Raw genomic sequence first — 21,574 nt, 5'->3', positions numbered from 1 at the left:
GATTAGTTGACTGGAAAGTAAACAATGAGAGGCCTAGCAGAAAGACTGGTTTCTCACATCCCTCTAGGTGCAAGAATTTAGAAATTCAGGCAGAGAGGCTGTATAATTGCTGAGAGCAGAACTGCCCCCCTCCAAAAAACCCACATAAATTCTACTCACAGGTAAGGAGTCAGATGTCCACTTCTGAGCCTTCTGGTTGATCAGCAATCCCTGCAGGATCCAACCGAATGATCTTGGAATGTTTTACTGATACCTGGTATAAATAAGGAGGATGGAAACATAATTAAGTGGAGTGAATTTTCATTAACATAGACTATATATTTTTAAATATTATTGCTTCCTCAGGTACTGTTGTTAGGACCTTGAAGGAGGAATAAGATATAGATATTGTGCATTTAAAAAACAAATAAATACAATGATTACAGAGTCAACCCCTAAGTTATTCTAAATAAATAGGGTGGAGAAGGTGGTATGGTTAATACAAAACAGGGAGTACTACAAATGCCAAGAGTCAAAGACAAAAGGCTTTAGAACATAGTCAAGGACACCCTTTCTCTAAGCTCAACCCTCAAGTCTTCTAAGCTTCAAACTCTCAAAGACTCTTCAGACTCTTTGCTTTGTTAAAGTTTTCTGCTGTTGATGGTTAGGAACTTGACTAGTTGGTACAAGAGGAGGCTCTGGAGGATTACGAATAATTATAGAAATGTACCAGGAGATAATCTAGAGTTAACGCTCTTGCATTTGAAACACAGCAATAAGTATTAAACATTAGAAGGACCAAAGAAACAATAATTTTGACAGCAAATCACTGTCACACCCCTAAACCTGCCCCAACATGATGCTATAAGGGATGCTGAGTATGAACTTCGGGCTTTTAATATTTGCCTTTAATTTAGTGGAATAATGGGTCTCAAGTGGACCTGAAGAAGACACCTTGCTTCCCCCCATTCTCACCCCCTGCCATTTTGAATTGGAAGGAAACAGAAGCTCGCAGAGGTTAAGGGACTGACTTGGAATCACACTGCTAAAAATTGGTCCTGGATTCCTAGATTTTCATTTCAGGTTTCACAGGTAAAACACAAAACAAAACAAAAACCTGCCTAGCATGCTATGTATGGTTTGTGTCCATCTGGGGAAGGCTGGTTGGCAAACTAGGGATCAGGGAACCTTGAGGGGTTGTAAATTAGTCAGTAAAACCTGGTGCCATCCATTTCCTTATTCTTGAGCAGTCACAGGCTGTCTTCAGCTCCTCTCCCTCAATCTCGACCACCTCTTCCTTCTCCTCTCAAACACACGTGTCTAAGCAATCGTTGTATTGTCTTATATCTAAAGTACCCTGCTCAGCATTCTGGGGATGTGAGCCCTGATCTTAAGGAGCCTAAAATCTGGTTGGAGTAATAAAGCATATAATTACACTTCTAGGTTACAAAGCCAGAAAGTGGGAAGAACTCCAAATCCCATTTAAATTCCTTTTCTTCTACTGTGGGCCAAATTTTGGAGGTCTTTTCTATAAATCTGAGGGGAGGGAGACAAGAAAACCTGTGCTGTATCTCCTAGCTGGAAAACTCTGTTCATATTCCGGTTCCTTACAGCTCCTAGGCCCCTGCCAGCACAGTGGGGCATTAAGAAATATTTGTTGAATGAATGAATGGAATCCATGGATGAGTTTCAGGGGGCATTGTGAACTTCCCAAAACTGTAGGCCAAATGCTGTGTGTATTAACTTTCATTGATTTCTCAAAGCAGTCTCTGCTCCCTTTTTCCTCGCTCCAAATTGAGAACCACTTGCTAAATGATTAGCAGAGTTCTAGAGGATGCAGTTCAGATGAGAACAAATTACAGCGTGTATTCCTGTAGGTAAATTTATAAACAAATATGGATTGAGCACCCTCTATGTGTCAGGAACATATTGGGGATACGACAACGAACAAGTAGCCGTTGAACTCAGCCTCAAGATCCTTGTAGTACACTGATCCCTTATAATTCTCAGACTGGCTGCATGTCAGAATCTTCTGGGGGAGTTTTTAAAAAATACCATATGGGATACTCCATAGAGCTCCCCAGTGATTCGCGCCTCAAAAAAAGTTCCCTACATTCAGACGCTGGCGTACATTACAGTCCCCACCCCACACAGTCCTCCCATCTCGACCCTCAGGCTCCAATGAAAGCAAAGGAGACTAGAAGAAAGCTAGGAGTGACTTGCCTGAATTGAAAATGAACATACTGAGACATTTAAATTTGTAGAGAAAAAATTCACAGTTCCTTCCCCAAACCCTCTGGCAGGGTCAGTATTTATTTGCCTCGTTTCCCTTTCGCCTGCTCCCATCCTCTCAGTATTTTACTTTTTAAATTTAAGAATGAATAAAGAAAAAAACAGAGGAAACAATGCTATCAGTGGAAAGAATTTTTTTTCGGTCGGTAATATCCCTGTCCATGTTCATGAACTATCTTGTTGATGAGACAGAGTTAGAAAGGCTTTCAAGGGAAACCGTCAAGGGAATGGCCAAGTGACTGAGAGTGCAGTTTCTCTTCAGATATATTTATTCTCCTGTCTATTTTCAGACTTAGGATAAAAGGGCAGAAAGTTGATGAAGTTCTTACTCCCTGTTTTAAGATCTTTCTGTACTGTCAGTTACCTTGCAACTTCTAATAGATGCCTGGGTGAACCATTACTCACTGGATCCTTTAAGCTTTTAATTCAGTGCTCAACACATAGATTCTGGCCGACCTGGCTCAGAAGCAGTTGCTGAAATTCTCTGCAGGCAGAGCTGAGTCTAGACTGGACATGGTAAGGAAGAAAAAGACCTGAGATGAAGGAAGAGGGGAAGGGAGAGAGAGCGGGGCTACATTAGGCAAGTGGTCCTGTCTTCCTTCCAGAGTCCCCTTCCCAGCGGCAAACAGTCAGGTGCTATTTATTGCTCCTTTGACTGAACCATCTGCTCAGGCGTGTGGGGGGAAATTGGGTTTTACATGAAAGCATTTGCTGTGGGAGAATCAAGGTGTAATAAAAGGAAAGGAGGAATTTATCCCCTCTCAATCAGATTTCTAGTCCTCCAAGAGTAATGATTTTCCTGAAACACTCAGGAAACCTCTAGTGAAAGCCATTCAGTAGCATAAGAAACAGAAACTAGCACTTTCCTAGACTACACAAATAGAAAAATGTTGCCAGTATATATTTGCAAAAACTTGCTAAAACTCTCAAATTCTTACCACAAGTCTTCACAGAAAGATGTCATTTTCCAAGTGGATATCAAGAGGAGGGTCTCAAATGGTAACTTATTATAATAGTGAGTTATGGCAAAGGTTAAATAGGGATCCTTTATAAAAGGAATAACTTTGTATAGCTAACAAGAAGAACCAGGTTTTAATTAATTTAAAATTTTACCAAAATTTTACCCCATGTGTTTGAATTAAGACCCCTTGATTTGAATATTTATATTTACATTAAAAATCCCTCCATGACTCTTTTATGATATGCTCTGATTTCATTATGGAGGTACTAACAACTACTGTGTATTAAGGGATTTGGGGCCCAGCCCTGTCCTGAGCACGTTGCACACATCGATCTCATTTGTCACTCTAACAACCTAGTGAGATACATATTCTTACCTTAGGATAAGCACGGAGAAGTTCATTGTATTTAAGTCTTTTGCCTGAATTCACCCAGCTGGTAAGTGGTGAAGCCAGTATTCAAACCCAGAAACTGAACCAGCCTGATGTGTGTATTGGAAGGATACACGCCCACATTCACTTATTCATTGAGTTAGTACTCTGAGCCAGAATGGAACTCATAGTTATGAGCAAGAACTCTGCTTTCACAGATTCTGGTGGGGTATAGACAACACGCATGTTTCTGATAGTGAGTAAGTAAAACAGCATGATGTGATAGAGGGCCACCGCGGGGCCACTGGAGGCTGGATGGTGAGGGATGGTCTCTCCAAAGAGGAGACATCTAGGCTGAAAATATATTTCTAGGAAGGAGTAACTCATGTGGAGATCTGTGGAACGAGTGTTCTAGGAGGAGCCCTTGAGAATCCTGGCATGAGGTAGAGACTTTCATGAGATGACTGTGTGCTCTGTGCTCATGAAACTCTTCCAAGTTATTTGGTCCGCACGGGATTCAGGCTTATCTGTCTGTTAGCAGAACACACATGCTGAAAGATGTGCTGAACAAGGGGACTTACCAAAAACTGATGCTCCAAGTGCTGATTTTGCTGGAAATCACGAGGGTGGTTGCAGTGCTGGTGATCTGTCCCTGCCCAGAGAGGAGAGTACCAGGGATGCACATGGCCACCTGTGTGTCTAGCGCCCAGAGCAATGGAGGTCCCCCTGCACCCTCTTTCACTTGGTAAACTCAAAGAGAGCTGTTTTCTCTGGGCTTATGAGTTCCTTTCAGTCTTGTGTGTTGGAGGATACAGCAGAATATTTCTTATAACAGACAAAAAAATGAAAAGCTACAGGACATAATCCTTGGAATGGGAAAAGAATGGTAAGTAGCTATTTCAGTCTTAGTTGGCAGGAAGTCACATAATTTGTGGGGATGGAAATTAAAATAAAATATTTAAAAATAGATCTATGGGTTTTAGTCAGAATGAGCCAGTAACAATAAAACATTAATAATTCTCTCTTGTGATTTGTCTCTGTTTTACATTTATAGTTGAATATGGGAGCTAGGAGTATTTTAGAAGGGAAGAAATATGTGATCTTAGGGAATTTGGGTCACTTAAATAAATACTAATGAGTGAAATGATCTTGACCAAGTCATTTAACCACTCTTGGACCGTCAATTCCTTCATCTGTAACATGAAGCATTTGGAATAGATTTTTAAGGTCTCTCCAACTCAGATAGTTTTTGTATAATTCTATGATCTTTTAAGGAAAAAAAAATGTACTGTGTGTATCTCAGTATCTGGGAATGACCTTGTTACAGTTGTAAATAAAACAGGCTCAATCAAATTCACCCTCTTCAGCAGCTGACAAGGTGCTCAGAGAAGGGTATTGCTTTTCAAGGACCGCCTACCCTCACGACTTCTCCATCATTTCTAAGAGATGAGTGCATTTCATAGCTCCAGGAGAAATGATAATGTATTACATAATAATAGCTATAATTTATTGAATGCCTACTATGTGCAAGGTATTTAATATCTGTTACTTCATTTAATCTTAAAAAGAGAACTGTGAAATCAGTTGTTTTTATTGTCCCCATTTGAAAGCAAGGAAGGGGCCAGCCAGGTGGTGCAGTGGTTAAAGTTCACACATTCCACTTCAGTGGCCTGGGGTTCGCCGGTTTGGATTCTGGGCGCAGACCTACACACTGCTTGTCAAACCATGCTGTGGCAGGTGTCCCACATATAAAGTAGAGGAAGATGGGCACAGATGTTGGCTCAGGGCCAGTCTTCCTCAGCAAAAGGAGGAGGATTGGCGGCAGATGTTAGCTCAGGGCTAATCTTCCTCAAAAAAAAAAAAAAAGAAAGCAAGTAAACAGATTCAGATTTACTGTCACTTAGGAAGTAGCAGAGTTGGAATTGCAACCCACATTTGCTTGACTCCAAAGCGTTTTCCATGACTTGACACTTGGAGTAGTCATAGCTGCCAACACTGACATTTCTTTTACCCTTTGGGATCTATACAAAAAAAAAATTTGGAGGAGGGTCTTAATGAGTCTGTTTAATGTAAATAGACTGACTTAAGTGTTTGCCTGTAATGGAATAACCTGTGGCAGTCCAACGTTCTCATTGAGAACAACTAGAAAATCTGAATAAAATTCAAAAAAACCAAAATCTGTTTGAAGGCATCAGAGAGCTGCTGCAGGAACCATGACTTTACGGGGCCAATATCCTGAAGAATAGGAAGCCCTGGAAAAGCGAACTCATGTTCAGTGATTTCTCCCTCGAGGCATTTACTGGATCTTTAAGAATCAAAGGACCAGAGGACGTAGAAGAATAAGAAACCAAGCGGAGTGCTTCTGAAATGCACGGCAGTTTTCAGCAGTCTCATGAAGTGAAGCAGGGAAAACTTAAAGTTCGAAAAGGAAGAATCATTTTGGAGTTGACAGAGCTGTTCTATATCTAATTGCGGCGGTTGTTACACAACTGTGTGCATTTGTCAAAACTTGCAGAACTGTACACTAAAAAGAGTAAATCTTACTGTAGGTAAATTATACCTTGATTTAAAAAAATGGAAGCAAGTAAAAAAAAGAAAAAGAAGAAAAGGTCTTGGGATGCAATCTCATTTGGGACCCTTGGAGGACTCATCCATGGAGAGGAGTCAAACTAGAGGTCAATTAAATCATACAAAATGGTAGATGAGTTTCAAATAACCTCAGCCCTATTCAACTGAAGTGAACTTCCCCAACTCTATCAAACTGCCAGAAGATAGGGTAATCCTATGTGGAGGAAAGTAACATCATCCAGCACTTCAATTGGATATCCACATGGAAAAAAAGAAAACCAAATCTCGGCTTCTATTTAACACCATACCTCCCGCCCCTCAAAAGTTCCAGATTGATGGTAGACCTACACATGAAAACTGACACATCAAAAGTTTCAGAAAAAAAGTAGAAGATATCTCCATGATCTTGGGATAGGCAAAGATTTTGTAAACAGGACATAAAAATCATTAACCATAAAGAAATAAAATTGATAAATTGTCCTGCAGTAGAATTAAGAACCATAAAGAGAGTGAAAAGGCAAGCTATAGATTGAGAAACAAATAATAGCAGTACATCTATCTGACAAAGAACTTGTATCCAATATATATAATGTATTCCCACAAATCAATAAGAAAAAGATACATGACCCAACAGTAAAGACTTCAATAGGTACTTTACAAAAGAAGATACTAAAATGGCCAATAAGCATGTGAAAAAGTGCTCAATCTCATTGATCATTAGAAAAATTAAAATTAAAACTACACACCACCGGAATAGCTAAAATGTAAAAGGCCAACAATTCAAAGTGTTGGAGAGAGACTGCAACTCTCATGCACTGCTCTGGAAATGTAAATTGGTACAATCACGAGACAAAAATATTTAGGAATATCTGCTACAGCTGAATATTTATATATTCTGTGACCCAGAAACCTTACTCCTAGGGATATACACAAAAAAATCCATGCATATATTCATCAGAAGACATAAACTAGAATGTTCATAGTGGCACTGTTCATAATAGCCACACACTGGAAATCACCTCAATGTCTATCAATAGTAAAATGGATAAATTGTGGCAGGCAAACAATGAAATACTGGATAGCAGATTAGAATGATGTGAAAATTGCTAAGCCAATGAACCTCAGAAACATAACGTTAAACGACAGAAGTCAAACGCACGCATACACACACGAATACAATGGGATTCCATTAATATCAAATTCAAAAACAGGCAAACTAATAACCGGTGTTAGAAGTCAGAATAATGGTTATCCTGGGGCAGAGGTGGGGAAGGGAGGAGGTGTGGCTGGGGGAACAAAGATGGCTCCTGGGTGCTAGTAATGTTCTGTTTCTTGATCTAGGTGCTGACTACACCATTGTGTTCATTTTGTGACAATTCCTCATGCTGTACAATTATGATTTATACTCTTTTCTGTATGTTATACATCAATAAAAAGATTATTCTTATAACATGTGAATAGAGGAAGACTCAGTGTAGAAAGATGACAACTAAAGGGAATTTATGTGCTCAAAATCCATAAAATCATGAAAATTCAATATCCCCGGTCATATATTATACCAGTAGGAAAATAAAATAACAACAAGAAAGACAAACAATGAGAGAAAACAATAAGGTAATACAAATCAATGTACTCTGCAGGGGGAAAATTGTAGTCAGGAAGGCTGGGATCAATTTGGCCAGTTATTTCTAAATTAAAAGTCAACACAGGACTATTTACCAATGACTTAGTGAACTTTCCGTGTATATGTTTTGGCTTACTATATCTTAGAAGGGAAATATTGAATGTTTTTGCAAGTGGTCCGTACCAAAGCAATTCAAATACAGGGACTACTTATCATCTTAAGATGTGAAACTTCACAGTGCATTCAGCCCCTTGCTTACTAACCAGATTGTTTCTCCTCTTCACTTTCTTTTTTTTTTTTTTAAAGATTTTATTTTTTTCCTTTTTCTCCCCAAAGCCCCCCCGGTACATAGTTGTGTATTCTTCGTTGTGGGTTCTTCTAGTTGTGGCATGTGGGACGCTGCCTCAGCGTGGTCTGATGAGCAGTGCCATGTCCGCACCCAGGATTCGAACTAACGAAACACTGGGCCGCCTACAGCAGAGCGCGCGAACTTAACCACTCGGCCACGGGGCCAGCCCCTCTCCTCTTCACTTTCAAGCACCCCTCTTCCCAAGTCTACCTCCAGTGTCAAGTCCGTGCACAAGGTTTCCTTATTACTTTTTTAAACTGTATATTTTCATTTAAGTTTTTGCCTGTGTATCTTGAGTAACATTTGTCCATATAATGCTTATATTTCAGTGTAAAGTTTTATATCTGTGAGAGAATCTCTTGATTTTCATGGGATACATTTTTCATGTTACTGTGGAATTATGCATATGGAAATATATATAGATATTTGTATAAATGAATCAATAAGAGGGACATGGTATATTAATAAGAAGCTGTGTTAGGAATTTAGCTATCAAGCAGGCTAAACAAAGTAAGAGACTAAAGAAATTTTCTTATAATTTAAGAAGTCAGTTATTCAATGGAAATAAGAATTCTCTTGGCATTCTGCAACAAACAGATTCACTGGATTGCTGACAAAGCTTTGAACCATTCTGTTGGGTTGGACATATGTCTCTACCTTGAAAGCAGCATGAGATTATAGAAGAAGATAGGCTGTGAGGTCACATAGAAGTCTACGCTTAATAGAAGTATGACCTTAGAGAAGTTCTCTGTTGAATATCAGTCACTTATTTTAAAATGAGGATAGTAATTACTGCCTTGAAGGGCTTTTCCTCCTCTGTGCCCCCATAGTATTTTGTTAATGCCTCTATGGTGGCATTGCCATTAGTGGACTGTTGTACAAGTATGGGCTTCTTGATGGCAAGGACATGATCTTATCAGTACTTCTATCTCAAGCATTTAGCATATTTCATGGCACATAACATAGGCTCCATAAAAGTTTGTTGAGTGGAGGAGTTAAAGAATGAATGAGATAACATGTAAAGGGCTTATTACTGAATTCTACAGGCCCCCAACGGACATTAGCTCCTCTCTCTCCCTCCTTCCTCATTACTCTGTATCTGGAAAACAGAATGAACCAACCCTTAGCTTATTTCTATATCATTAAGTGGCCAGGACTAGCAAAAGTAGCCAGGGCAATTTTGCCTAATTCCTCTTGAAATTTCACGGAATGCAAAGGATTTAATTTAGATATATGTTTTTAGAAGAGTCAGTTTTGTACAATATGAAGAAGAAAAAATTTTTCTTATTAGAACAGAATAAGATCAATGATAGTACAAAGGAAGGGCTTTGATGTCTTAAAGCTTAAGCTTAAATTGTTATTAGAAGAATGAGAATGGATTTTTACAGGCAAGATAATTTCTGATTGGAGAAGCAATAAGAATGTATCCACCGCAGGGTAAAAGTCAGATGTTTATTTTTAAACTCCATGAAAAGTTCTCTACTTGTTTGAAGCAAATAGGAAAGAGAAAGTCATTTGTGGCATTATGAAATGCTGGACTTCTCATGGGAAAGTGGCTGACGTCAGTGTTTGATAAGCTTCCTGTGGCTACAAACATACGAGGCATTGACCCTGAGAAAAATGTAATCTTTCTATTTACAGAATCATGGTGTACCTGTAGCTGCAATTTGGTTTAACTACCATACATCAAGAAAGACCCAATGTTCATATTAAAAGTCCCAAAGATGGTGGTGTGGCAGTGGCAGCTGTTTCTGTTGTCATCATCATTGGCATCAGCATCACCACCACCACCACTATTATCATTATAAGCACTGATGTTGGTTGTATTATTTGTAAGACACTATGTTAAGTGCTTGGGCTCCAATGAGTGATAAGAAATGGTACACTCAGTCTTTATGTATATTAAATTTTCCAGCAGATGCAGTCTTCCTGGCTCTTTTCTGCCTATGTGTCTGTGTATGGCTTCTTTATTTTTTTTAATTGAGTATCTATTATTTTTCAAATATTATTCCATTTTTAAAAATAACAGTGTTATTAAGATATAGTTCATATACCATACAATTCGCCCATTTAAAGTGTACAATTCAATAGTTTTTAGTACATTCAGAGTTGTGCAACCATCACCATAATTAATTTTAGAACATTTTCATCACCCGAAAAGAACCTATGCCCTTTAGCCATCACCCTCCCTCCAGGCTCCCCTACCTCTTCCAGTCTTAAGTAACCACTAATCTGTATTCTGTCTCTAGAGAGTTGCCTGTCCTGGACATTTCAAAATAATGGTATCATAGAATATGTGTCCTTTTGTGACTGAATTCTTTCATTTAGCACAATGTTTTCAAGGTTCATTTATGTGGTAGTGTGTATCAGTGCTTCATTCCTTTTCATGGCCAAATAATATTCCACTGTATGGAGGTATCACATTTTGTTTATTCATCCGTTGATGGACTTTTGAGTCGTCTACACCTGTTAGCTATTATGAATAATACTGCTAAAAACAGCTGTGTACAAGTTTTTGTGTAGACATTTGCTTTCATTTCTCTTGGGTATGTACCTAGGATTGGAACTGCTAGGTTATATGGTAATTCAATGCTCAATTGTTTGAGGGACTGCGAGACATTTTTCCAAAGTGGCTGCAGCATTTTATATTCTCATCAGAAGAGCATGAGGGCTCTGATTTTCCTATATGCTTGCCCAAATCAAACACCTTTAATTCCAGTAGACTCTTGATTTATTGACAATCTCAGCACTGAAGTTGGTACTCAGGAATTTTGGATATTCACAAAGAAGCAGTGTCTTAATTCAATACTTTCTGGTTGAGACTACAAGTCATCAAAGCAATTGGATTATTTATTCAATTCAGTCAACTCACTGGAAAATTTCGGCACATTTTATTGACTTAGTGAATTGATTTTCATGTTCCTATTATGTAATATGTACTTGTTTGTTTAAAGTATTCTTAAATCTTTATCTAGTGATAGTTCTGACTACTGATTGAAATGTGAGTACCTAAGGACAGAGCTGTATGTTATATTTCTTTTAAGGCCAGTTGCTTAAGACGAGCAGAAACACAAAGCAAAATGACACCCAAAGTGGAATGACCCTGTTCCTCTTCTCTACCTTCTAATCAGCCAACTCTGCCCACCTTTCTCCTCCACCCCGGAGCTGTGTGCTGAGACCTAACCCAGGGCCTTGAGCTCAGCCAATGTGAAGCACAAAACGCTGACATAGGAAATCTGAGCAGCAGTAGGTCTCAGCGCTCAGGTCAGATCCTACAATCACCTTGTCCAACCCGTGTAACAAAAGGCAAAACCATCAGTGTGTGCAGCTCTGAAAAAATTCACCAGTTGATGTCGTTCCTTAGCATTTTAAAGAAAGTCAGCTTCTGCATTATTCAGTTGCACATCCAGCTGAGAGTAGCCAGTAGAGGCTGAAATCCCATGGACAAGATGCACAGGCCTTTGCACTAGAAAACTGGCATAACATCACACTCACTCTGTTCATCATCACCCAGTTATTGGTCTGTTATTGTCTTGGAAACTGGACATCGGCGAACACAGCAAAATAACAATGCACTGGGGACCATTTTGTACACAGAGCCCTGGGAAGGGCCAGTGAAATTCCTCTGATCAGTCTCCTTTTGACTTTTTCCCATAGACCTCGTTCCTGCACTGAAATGTCTGGAATGCTCCATAGGGATGAAGTGGGTTGGTCACAGAGCAAGTACGCTTCTATCATCAATGAGATCAGCCATTTGTGGACTGATTTCCAAGTGAATAGTGACATCAGAAATGGGTTAAGAATACAAATACCTAACACTTTTACACTAAACAGAGCTTTCATATCCCTTTTCTCAGACAATTTTCATGGTAACCCTGGAGATCAGTAAGACAAGTAGTATTGGCAACATTTTATAAAGGGACCCAGAGAAGCCTAGAGAGGTTAAATGGTTTACCCAAGCCCTCTCAGCTAGCGGCGGGTAGATATGGGCCCCCAAATCCACTCTCTTTGCAGAACACCATTCTGCCTCTATTTGTTTACTTAACAACCAAGTTTATTTAGCAGGAGCTGGTTGCTTTTTGCTGTTTTTTTTTTTTAAGATTTTATTTTTCCTTTTTCTCCCCAAAGCCCCCCAGTACATAGTTGTATATTTTTAGTTGTGGGTCCTTCTAGTTGCGGCATGTGGGACGCCGCCTCAGCATGGCCCAATGTGCGGTGCCATATCCACACCCAGGATCCGAACCGGTGGAACCCTGGGCCGCCAAAGCAGAGCACATGCACTCATCCACTTGGCCACGGGGCCGGCCCCCTGGAGCTGGTTGTTTTTATTTTAGGAAAAAACGAATCACTACATTCATTTTCAGAAATCAGATCAATCCACTGCTTGGTTCCCAACTGCTGTCTCATGGGCTAGAATTTTTCTAAATAACAATCTGAAGAGTTGATTCTTTGTGGGCCTTGCAATTTGGCCTGTCTTTGGAGTAATCACATAGTGGAGACAGTGTAACAAGTGATAAATCCTTCAAGCAACTGTCCTAACCTCAAAGCACTTGAACATCAAAATCGATCTGGTAAGGTAGCGCGGCTCACCACAGTGGCTTTCCCTGTGGAGTCCAATCACAGCGTTATGGCCAGTGGGATGTGTGATCAGAAATTTGAGGTTCCATGTGATTTACTTTTTAAAACATTAGGAAGGATTCAAGCTTCTCTCTATAAACTTGACTCTCACTCAACTGCATTCTAGGAATCTTTCTTGGGTGGAAGAAAAAGGCCTACCTATGTATGTTCCCGTGAGTGGGTCTTTCCTATGAATATCATTCCTCGCATATGTCATGTGGAGAAAAAAATTTTGAGATTTGCTCTTCTGCTATTCCTATCTCATGAAATAAAAAGTCAAGCCCAGGGCCAGCCCTGTGGCAGAGTGGTTAAGTTCCCACACTCTGCTTCGGCGGCCCAGGGTTTCACTGGTTTGGATCCTGGGTGCGGACATGGCACCACTCCTCAAGCCATGCTGAAGTGGCGTCCCACGTGCCACAACTAGAAGGACCCACAACGGAAAATATACAACTGTGTACTTGGGTGCTTTGGGGAAAAGAGGAAGGAGAAGGAGAAAACAAGGAGATTGACAACAGACGTTATCTCAGGTGCGAGTCTTTAAAAAAAAAGGCCCAGTTTGCTATTCTATTTCCAGTTATTAAATGGAGGTTGTTAAGGATACAGCAAAGATGGAGAGAGACAAGATCTCTGCCCTCACAGAGCTAACTCCCTAGTGGGAAAATGAATATTAAGCTATTTACACTCTTATTCACTTCTTTTTGTCTTTTGGCTTGAGCTCTCTCTTTTTTAAAAAAATTTTACTGTGGTAAGAACACAACATGAGATCTACCCTCTTAATGTCTTATTCGATTCTGTGCCTCCAGTTCCTTAGCATAGTTCTGAGCACATATTAGCTTCTCAATAAATATGCTTTAATTGAATAAATAAAAGAGGTCCCTGGGTGCTCAAACGTTGTTTCCATTTCTAAGACTTGGTTCATTACCCAGTGTCCTTCTTCCCGGAACCAGACTGAAAGCTGACACAAGGTGGACAATCAGAATCTCACTGAAACCTGGTCCCGACATTTTATTGGCAATTATATTAGAAGGTCGATGGTAATGTGGACATTTGCCCAACTTCAATCTTTATTGCCACAAACTTAAACCCAGGCTGCTATCTTTTAAAAACATGTATTATAACCAAATGGAGGATGGAGTGAAGATATAGATGGATCACTGGAACCCATTTCCACATTCATACACTATTTCAAACAGAATATCTCATAATAAATTCATCTCCAAAGCATAGAGCTGTTTAAACACAGCCATACCTCTATTCATATGCCAACAAAAATACCAAGAGAAGCCTCATCAGGTTCATCATTTATAACCGAGTTGATTGAATTAAATGAAAAGATAAATTAGTTCAATAAAACTTTTGGACAATTGCCATCAAATAATTATTGGGCAGCTCTCCTTTCTGAAATTGCAACTCTGGCATTATAAAGGCACATTTATAGGCTAAATAGAGCTGATCTACATAACAGTAAAACATATCTTGCAGCTTCAAAAGGAAAACTTCTAACATATACTTTCCAGAGACAAGACAACAATTCTTATATATTTGGAACATAAAAATGTGATTGTGACAAATTACTGCAGAAAAATTAAAAACAAATGACTATGAATAACTTAAAACAACTAAGCTCACATACAAATGCCATCCCAGAACTCTGGATAAAGCTACAAATACATTATGTGAAATGAACCAGGAGAGCAAGAGAGGAAAACACTAAATTTAGCCAAAATTTCAATAATATCGAGGCAGCACAAACACTTAGATTGTTTGGAGAGTGTTTTTTTTTCTCTCCTCTCTCTGAGCCCTTTCATTTCCTGATGCGGCTCAAAAGGAAAAACTCAGAGATGAAATCAAAATTGTTCTTATTATGTTTCTAGGTTGTTTGAACCCCAAAGAGGGAACTCCAGGAGTGCAGGTTCTTGATCATCAGCTCCCTGAGTGAGCAATCATATTTTCATACTGCTTTATGTCCCCACAGCAACTCACACAGTACTTGGCAATTGTTTATTGACAGGCTGAAATACTGATGCTTTTCAAGACTACTTTTGGTTCTATTTTACCCCACTACAAAAGGTCCCAAATCATCAAATCTGTGAAGTCAGGCCTATCTCTGATGCTATTCAGATATATATCTTATTATGGAGGATATACAAATACACATTTCATTGTAGAAAATTTAGAAAATACAGATATATCCATGGAAAACAATTTTAAAGTCTCTTTTAATCCCTCCCACCCTGAGATTATTTTAAAGTTTCAATATAGTTCCTTCTGTTTTTTTCAGCAACACATATGATCCTATTTTAATAGTGAATTTAATATGTCGTGTGCTCAATTTTTTCACTTATAAGTATTTTCCCATACCATTCTTTTAACATAACATCATTGTTTATATAAACTTTCCTCTATCACTGGACATTTAGAATATTTCAAATCTGAGCTGTTACAATTAACGCTGTGATGGACATTCTTGTACATAAATCTTTATCCCTAAATCTTGATCACTTTATTTCAAATTGCTAAGTAATAGAGAGGACTTAGTGCCTCTCGAGGGATCAAATCAATCACATTTTCTTCCTGTGAATTCTTGTTTCCGAATAACTAACTGGAGAAGTTGGAACAGTAATTGTGAAACCACCAAAATATCTGTAGTTGAGTTACAGTAAATAACAGCAAGACAAGATGGTAAAGACTTCTCGTATTATCCATTCACTGCTAAAATTATAGAAGAATCCCCAAAAGAGTTCGTTAAAAAGCTGACTTTTAAGCTTGACCTATTTGAGACTTGAGAAATGAAACAATTCAAAGGTGTAGCAAATTAAAGGACTAAAATCAAACACATTATTTGTAGACACATCCAGTGGAAGGGAGGAGAGAGACTAAGTCCTACTACTGAGACAATCCCTAACATCATAGGAGAGCCTCTGGGGGTTTGAGAAGGTCTGTTAAGGAATGTTACCCATGGGTTTAACGTTAGGGTGCAAACACTCTGAAGATGGGCATTATACTTTATACTTTTGTCTTCCTTCTACAACTCACAAAACGTTCAAGCACTGCTACTTTTTCTTTCAAAAAAAAGAATATAATTGAATGTAGTCCATGTTCCTCAAGCTCTACCCATCTTAGCAAATGGAACCAGCGTTCACTTGGTTGCTTCAGCCCTGGATCTGGGAGTCATTCCAGACACTTCTTCCTCACCATCCCTTCCCCACCAAACTCCATGCAATAAATTAGTAAATCCAGTGATTCTCCCTCCAGAATGTTTACCTGCAGCAGTCGATTTATTTTCATCATTGTTGCTACCACCCACTCCAAACCACCATATCTCATCTGGACCATTCCAGGAGCCTCTCACTGGTCTCCCAATTCGAATCTTCTGGCCTTCTGCAAATAATGACTTTTTGAAAACATTAATCTAGTCATGTCTCTGTCTTGCTTAAAATACTTCAATAGCTTCATGGTACATTGAGAATATAGATTCAATTTCTTACCACGACCTACAATGCCAGATGTGATCTGGCCCTGCCTACCTCTCCAGCTTCCTCTTGTGCCACTATCTTTTGTGATCTGGTCACACACAGATCTTTCAGTTTCCTGCACGGATACAACTCATGCAGGCTACGGAGTCTTGGAACCTGCTGTTCTTTAAGACTAAAAAGATTCCCCGACTCCTACCAGTAACACCATTACATTTCTCACGTGGATAATTCTTAGCTTTCTCTAAACCCACAAAATCAACGTTACAAAAGTATTCACAATACCCTCAAAACACTGATTCTTGTGTTACAGTTCAAGCACCAGATATATGGCAAAGACTTCAAGAACCCTATCCATTTATTGCCAAGATATAGGAAGTTAAAAATTGTTGGTAGATATACAGACTTTTAAGATTTTTACATTCACACTATTCTCTTATAGTTCTCTGCTATTTATCTTCGTGTACAATCACAATTTGTAGTGACATTTAGTTTTGGGTACCTATTTATTTATTTATTTATTTTTGGTGAGGAAGATTGTTGCTGAGCTAACATCTGTGCCAATCTTCCTTTTTTGTACATGGGATGCTGCCACTGCATGTCTTGATGAGTGGTGTGTAAGTCCACGCCCAGGATCCAAACCTGCAAACCCTGGGCCACTGAAGCAGAGCAAGGCACTTAACCACTATGCCACCAGGCCGGTCCTGGGTACCTACTTATCTAGTGTTAGTCTTTCTTACCCCATTGAGAGCTCTGTGAGGGCATGGCTGGTTTTTGTTTGTTTGTTTTACCACTGATTCATTAGCACTCTGCAGTTACCTGCCATATGGTGGTCACTCAACAAATATGAATGAAATGAATGAGTGGCCAGCAAACAGTCAAAATATTTGAAGAGTGTCTAATGACAAGACAGTCAGAGAAGCTTCACTGGTTTATCATCTGTTTTCAGAGAGGACATTCATTAAGAGCTTGGTACTTGCTAAGTGCTCCATAGACTGAATAAATGAATGAATATATGGATGAATATTTATTAGACGTCAAAGCAGAATATGGTAAGTTCTGAATGAAGGGAAGGCAACTATACCAAAACAACCAGTTAAATTTCTTAGAAGTTATTTTTTGTGCTGCTCCAACTTTTCTCCACAAGTTGCAGTTTGAAAGTACGGAAAGCACATAAATATGCTTTCCATTGTCATAGTTGACTCACACATTATCTCATTTGATTCCTAAGAACCCTGTGAAATAGACAGTATATCATCTCCATTTGACAAACAATGAAATTAAATCCAGCGTCTACGATTACTCAGAGTGGAGAACCATGGGAGAGCTGATGTGATTTTGTTGTGATTTCCTCCTCTGCATCTGTGATGAGACTGGTTGGGCTTTTAATAAATTGATACAGCCTTTCAATAAGAAACAAACAAATACCCAAATCTTTCCAAGGCTTCCAGCCTAAAAATCTGATTTTGGTCTGAACTGCTATTCCTAATTCTTTTGAGATCAGTGATATTATTTTTCTTTCCAGTCATATTTCAAAATATACCCTGAGCCACATTTGTTTCTATTCCTTTCAAACCAGTGAGAAAGGCTCTCAAAACTGCCCTGGTGCAGAGATCTACTCATACACCAGCTGTGATACTGGCTTATTTCCATATAACCTAATATGGCTAAGAAAATGTTTGACGGGAACAGGGTGAGGATTGCCAAACTTAACAACTTTTCAGTAAGAAAAGTGCCACATAGTCCTCTGTTTAGATGTAGTTGCAATTTCAGTTTGGATCCAGCACTTGCCCATTCACATCAACGAAATGGTAATTGTACTTCTACACAGTAACAAAAACCAGATACCTGCCCCTTTTGTCCACTCGCAGCCAAGAGGAATAAATAAAAGCTGCCCAAAAAGACTCTTGGTGGTAGTCTATTGAACATGTTGCCCTTCTTGGGTTATAAAAGCGAGTGACTGAGGATACCCAATTCAGATTCTGCAGGAGGTCCTCTGAGTTTATATAAAAACAAATGCAGTGGTTGCCCCTATCCATAAGGGATATGTTCCAAGACCCCAGTGGATGCCTGAAACCAAGGATAGTACTGAACCCTAAATATACTATCTTTTTTCCTATGCGTACATATTTGAAGTGCGACAGCAACACAAGCATGAATCTCTTTTTCCTTCTTTACGATTTCGTGCATAGATTTGTTCTTAACGTAGATCTTAGCAACCTCAGAATACGATTTTTTTTTTCTTTCCTCATTAAGTCAAGAATTTTCACCTTTCCACTTAAGGGAAGCACTTTATCACTTCTCTTTGGCGTATCCGAATTGTCAGCATCACTACTCTTGCATTTTGGGGCCGTTATTAAGTAAAATAAGGGTTACTTGAACACAAGCACTGCGATACCACAAAAGTTGATCTGAAAACTGAGAAGGCTACTAAGTGACTAACAGGCGGGTAGTGTACACAGTGTACACAGTGTGGATGCACTAGACAAAGGGATGATTCACGTCCTGGGCAGGATAGAGCTGGATTTCATCACTGCTGCTCAGAATAGTGCCCAATTTAAAACTTAGGAATTGTTTATTTCTGGAATTTTCCATATAACATTTTCAGACCTCGGTTGACCACGAGTAACTGAAACCATGCAAAGTAAAACTGTGGATAAGGGGGCACTATTGTAGCTTTAAACAGCGGAAAGGATGAAAGAAAATTCATCTCCTCTGTCTTCCATCTCAGCCCGTAATGGACTTACCATCATCTTCCTCGAAAGATGCCTCTGACTGACTTTCCTGTTTTTTCTTACTCTCATGTGATATTGTGATTTATAATAAGAAATATATATTTGGTCTTCATTCTCATTTCTGGCACAGAGCTCCTAAAACTCTTGGAATTTCCTCAGTGACGAGAGTGATAAAGGTGTTAGTGAGGTGACTTTTGGACCCTACTTAAGGCTTGGGACTGGTTGCCAGGAGAACCAACTCTGTGATTAGGGGGTTGAAACTTTCAGTCCTCAACCTCTTGGGAGGAGAGAGGGGGCTGAAGGTTGAATCAATTGCCAAAGGCCAATGATTTAATCAATCATGCCTCTGTAATGGAGCCTCCATAAAAACCCAAGAGGACGGGCTTCGGAGAGCTACTGGGTTGGCGAACACACGGAGATACTGGAAGAGTGGTGCTCTAGGAGAGGCCATGGAAGCTCCTCACCTTTTCCTCATACCTTGCCCTATGCATGTCTTCCATCTAGCTGTTCCTGAGTTATATCCTTTTATAATAAACTGGTGATCTAGTAAGTAAAACGTTTCCTGAGTTCTGTGAGCTGCTCTAGCAAATTAATCAAACCCAAGGAAGGAGGGGGTCATGAGAACCTCTGATTTATAGCCAGTTGGTCAGAAACACAGGTGACAACCTGGGCTTGCGACTGGTACCTGAAATGGGAGAGGGAGGCAGTCCTACAGGCCTTCACCCTTAACCTGTGGAATCTGATGCTGTGAGAATTGAGTTGCATTGTAGGACACCCAGCTGGTGTCCAAAAATTGCTTGTTGTTGTGGGACGCCCCTCCCCCTCCACACCCCACTGCCACATTGGAAATTGGGTCTCAGAACACCCATTTATCTCAGTCCTTTGATAGATTTGAAATATCAGTATGATCTTTATTGTCACCCTTTCTCTCATCACAAATACAATCCATAATCATAAAATCTGAGGATTCTACTTGGGCAGTTTCAGTTATGAGGGTTTTCTTGCTTCCATTCCTACTATTGCTTCCGTCATTACAACTGTCATCTGGATGGACATTGTAAATTTTTTAGTTGTTTTGAAGCATGAGGAAATGTTTTAAAATCAGACAGATCTGGGTTTGAATTCTGGGTCTGCCACTTATTTGCTGGGTGACTTTTGCAAATTATTGAATTTCTCTTTTAAGATGGAAAATATCTACCTCGTGCGACTGTTGTGGGAATTAAATGAGATAACATGCAGGAGTATGGTGTCTGACATGAAGAAAACGCTCAGTAAACATCAGCGAACTCCCATGTTCTGCTTCTATCCCCCTCCTAATCTTAACATGTTCTGTACAATACTGCTGGATTCTTTTTCTCAACTGTGTATGCAGAAATTGAAAGGGAAAAATATAGCCACTGACCCCTGAAATTTGCCCCGGTCAATGAGGAAGGGAGTGCTGCCCCAAAATTCAATCTGGCCCAAGTTAAAGAAAAACTAACGTCAAAACTTTTGCTACCTTCTGGAGTTATTAAGGCCATAAGCCCGGGAGAGAGGACTGTTTTGTTTATGTAAACATACTGACCTTCCTTTATGGTTGTAAAAGGTGAACGACCCCCTCATCCCAAATCACTTGGGAGAGAATTAAGGCAAAGAGCTGAACAGCCATACCAATCTCCAGTAACTTCTGATCATCCCTCTTCCTCCTTCGGCTCCACCGACCACCATGTCTAATATTTCATTTTAAACTGTGATCCAGTCTGGACTGCACTGTAACATCCTTCTATCACCTCAAACCATTCATCAAAGTCTGTTAAACACAGCAACGTTGTGGGAATGAAGGAAAAGGGAACTTTTCCACGCTCAGGGTGAAGCTGAGAGAGATTGGACTGAAGCTGTAAAAGGATGACTGGAATTTGGAACGAGAGGTGACAGAAAAACATAAGCCATTCCCACCACTTTGTCTCTTTCTTGGGGATTTCCAGAAATATTGAGATGGAGGTCCCAACGATTTTATCTGGATATGAAAGAAAACAGTAACCCAGGAAGACCTTCATCATTTCCAGGTTACATACTTATGAACGATAACCAACGGTGCAAAACAATATTACAAGTAAAATGTCTGTTATCATGATTAGTTTAAGTAATAAAGACAATGGTTACCGTATGGTGAAAAGTACTGGCTAGGCGTTAAAAGAGGTCAAATTAAGTTCTGGTGACGTTCTTAACCAGCCATGTGACATTGGGCAAGTCACAAAATTCTGCAGGCCTCAGTCTCCTCAACTCTAAAAAGATGAAGAATGGATTGGAAAATCTCTACTCTTTATTGACTAGATGGGCTGCAGTATTCAGAAAAGGCTTCAAAAAGAAGACTGGCCCTTAGAGAAGAGTTAAGATTCAGATGACTAGAAAGGAAGAGTGAGGATATTTCACTGTTGCTCAGGAAAAGAGCAAAGTCATTGGAGCAGAAATGCACAAGTTGTGAGTGAGCACATTCAAAAGCCTGGCTGGGAGGGTTTCAGGAAGTGGGTTGTGTTGACTATATCCTTGGATGTCAATTTTGCCCTTTACTCATTGGAGTAGACAGTAGGGACTAGATCTTTGATATAAATGGTAATTTGGGAAGA

General features: G+C 39.5%; 1 protein-coding gene across 10 annotated transcripts in view; it reads right to left on the bottom strand.

The window, feature by feature from the left end:
• The window catches only part of CALD1 (caldesmon 1), a 183,309-nt gene that overhangs the window by 115,773 nt on the left and 45,962 nt on the right, over positions 1 to 21,574 (bottom strand). For 8 of the 10 annotated variants that reach the window (XM_070617755.1, XM_070617758.1, XM_070617759.1 and 5 more), the window contains exon 2: positions 160 to 253. The gene's annotated coding sequence lies outside the window, so the exon portion shown is untranslated. Of the gene's footprint in view, positions 1 to 159; positions 254 to 4,183; positions 5,855 to 21,574 lie in introns of those variants that run through there. The other 2 variants (XM_070617756.1, XM_070617765.1) reach the window with 1 other exon arrangement.

The sequence above is a fragment of the Equus przewalskii genome, chromosome 4, assembly GCF_037783145.1.
Source record: "Equus przewalskii isolate Varuska chromosome 4, EquPr2, whole genome shotgun sequence".
Classification (NCBI taxonomy): Eukaryota; Metazoa; Chordata; class Mammalia; order Perissodactyla; family Equidae; genus Equus; species Equus przewalskii.
Note: the sequence above shows the minus strand (reverse complement) of the source record. Positions and strands in the feature narration are given on the sequence as shown.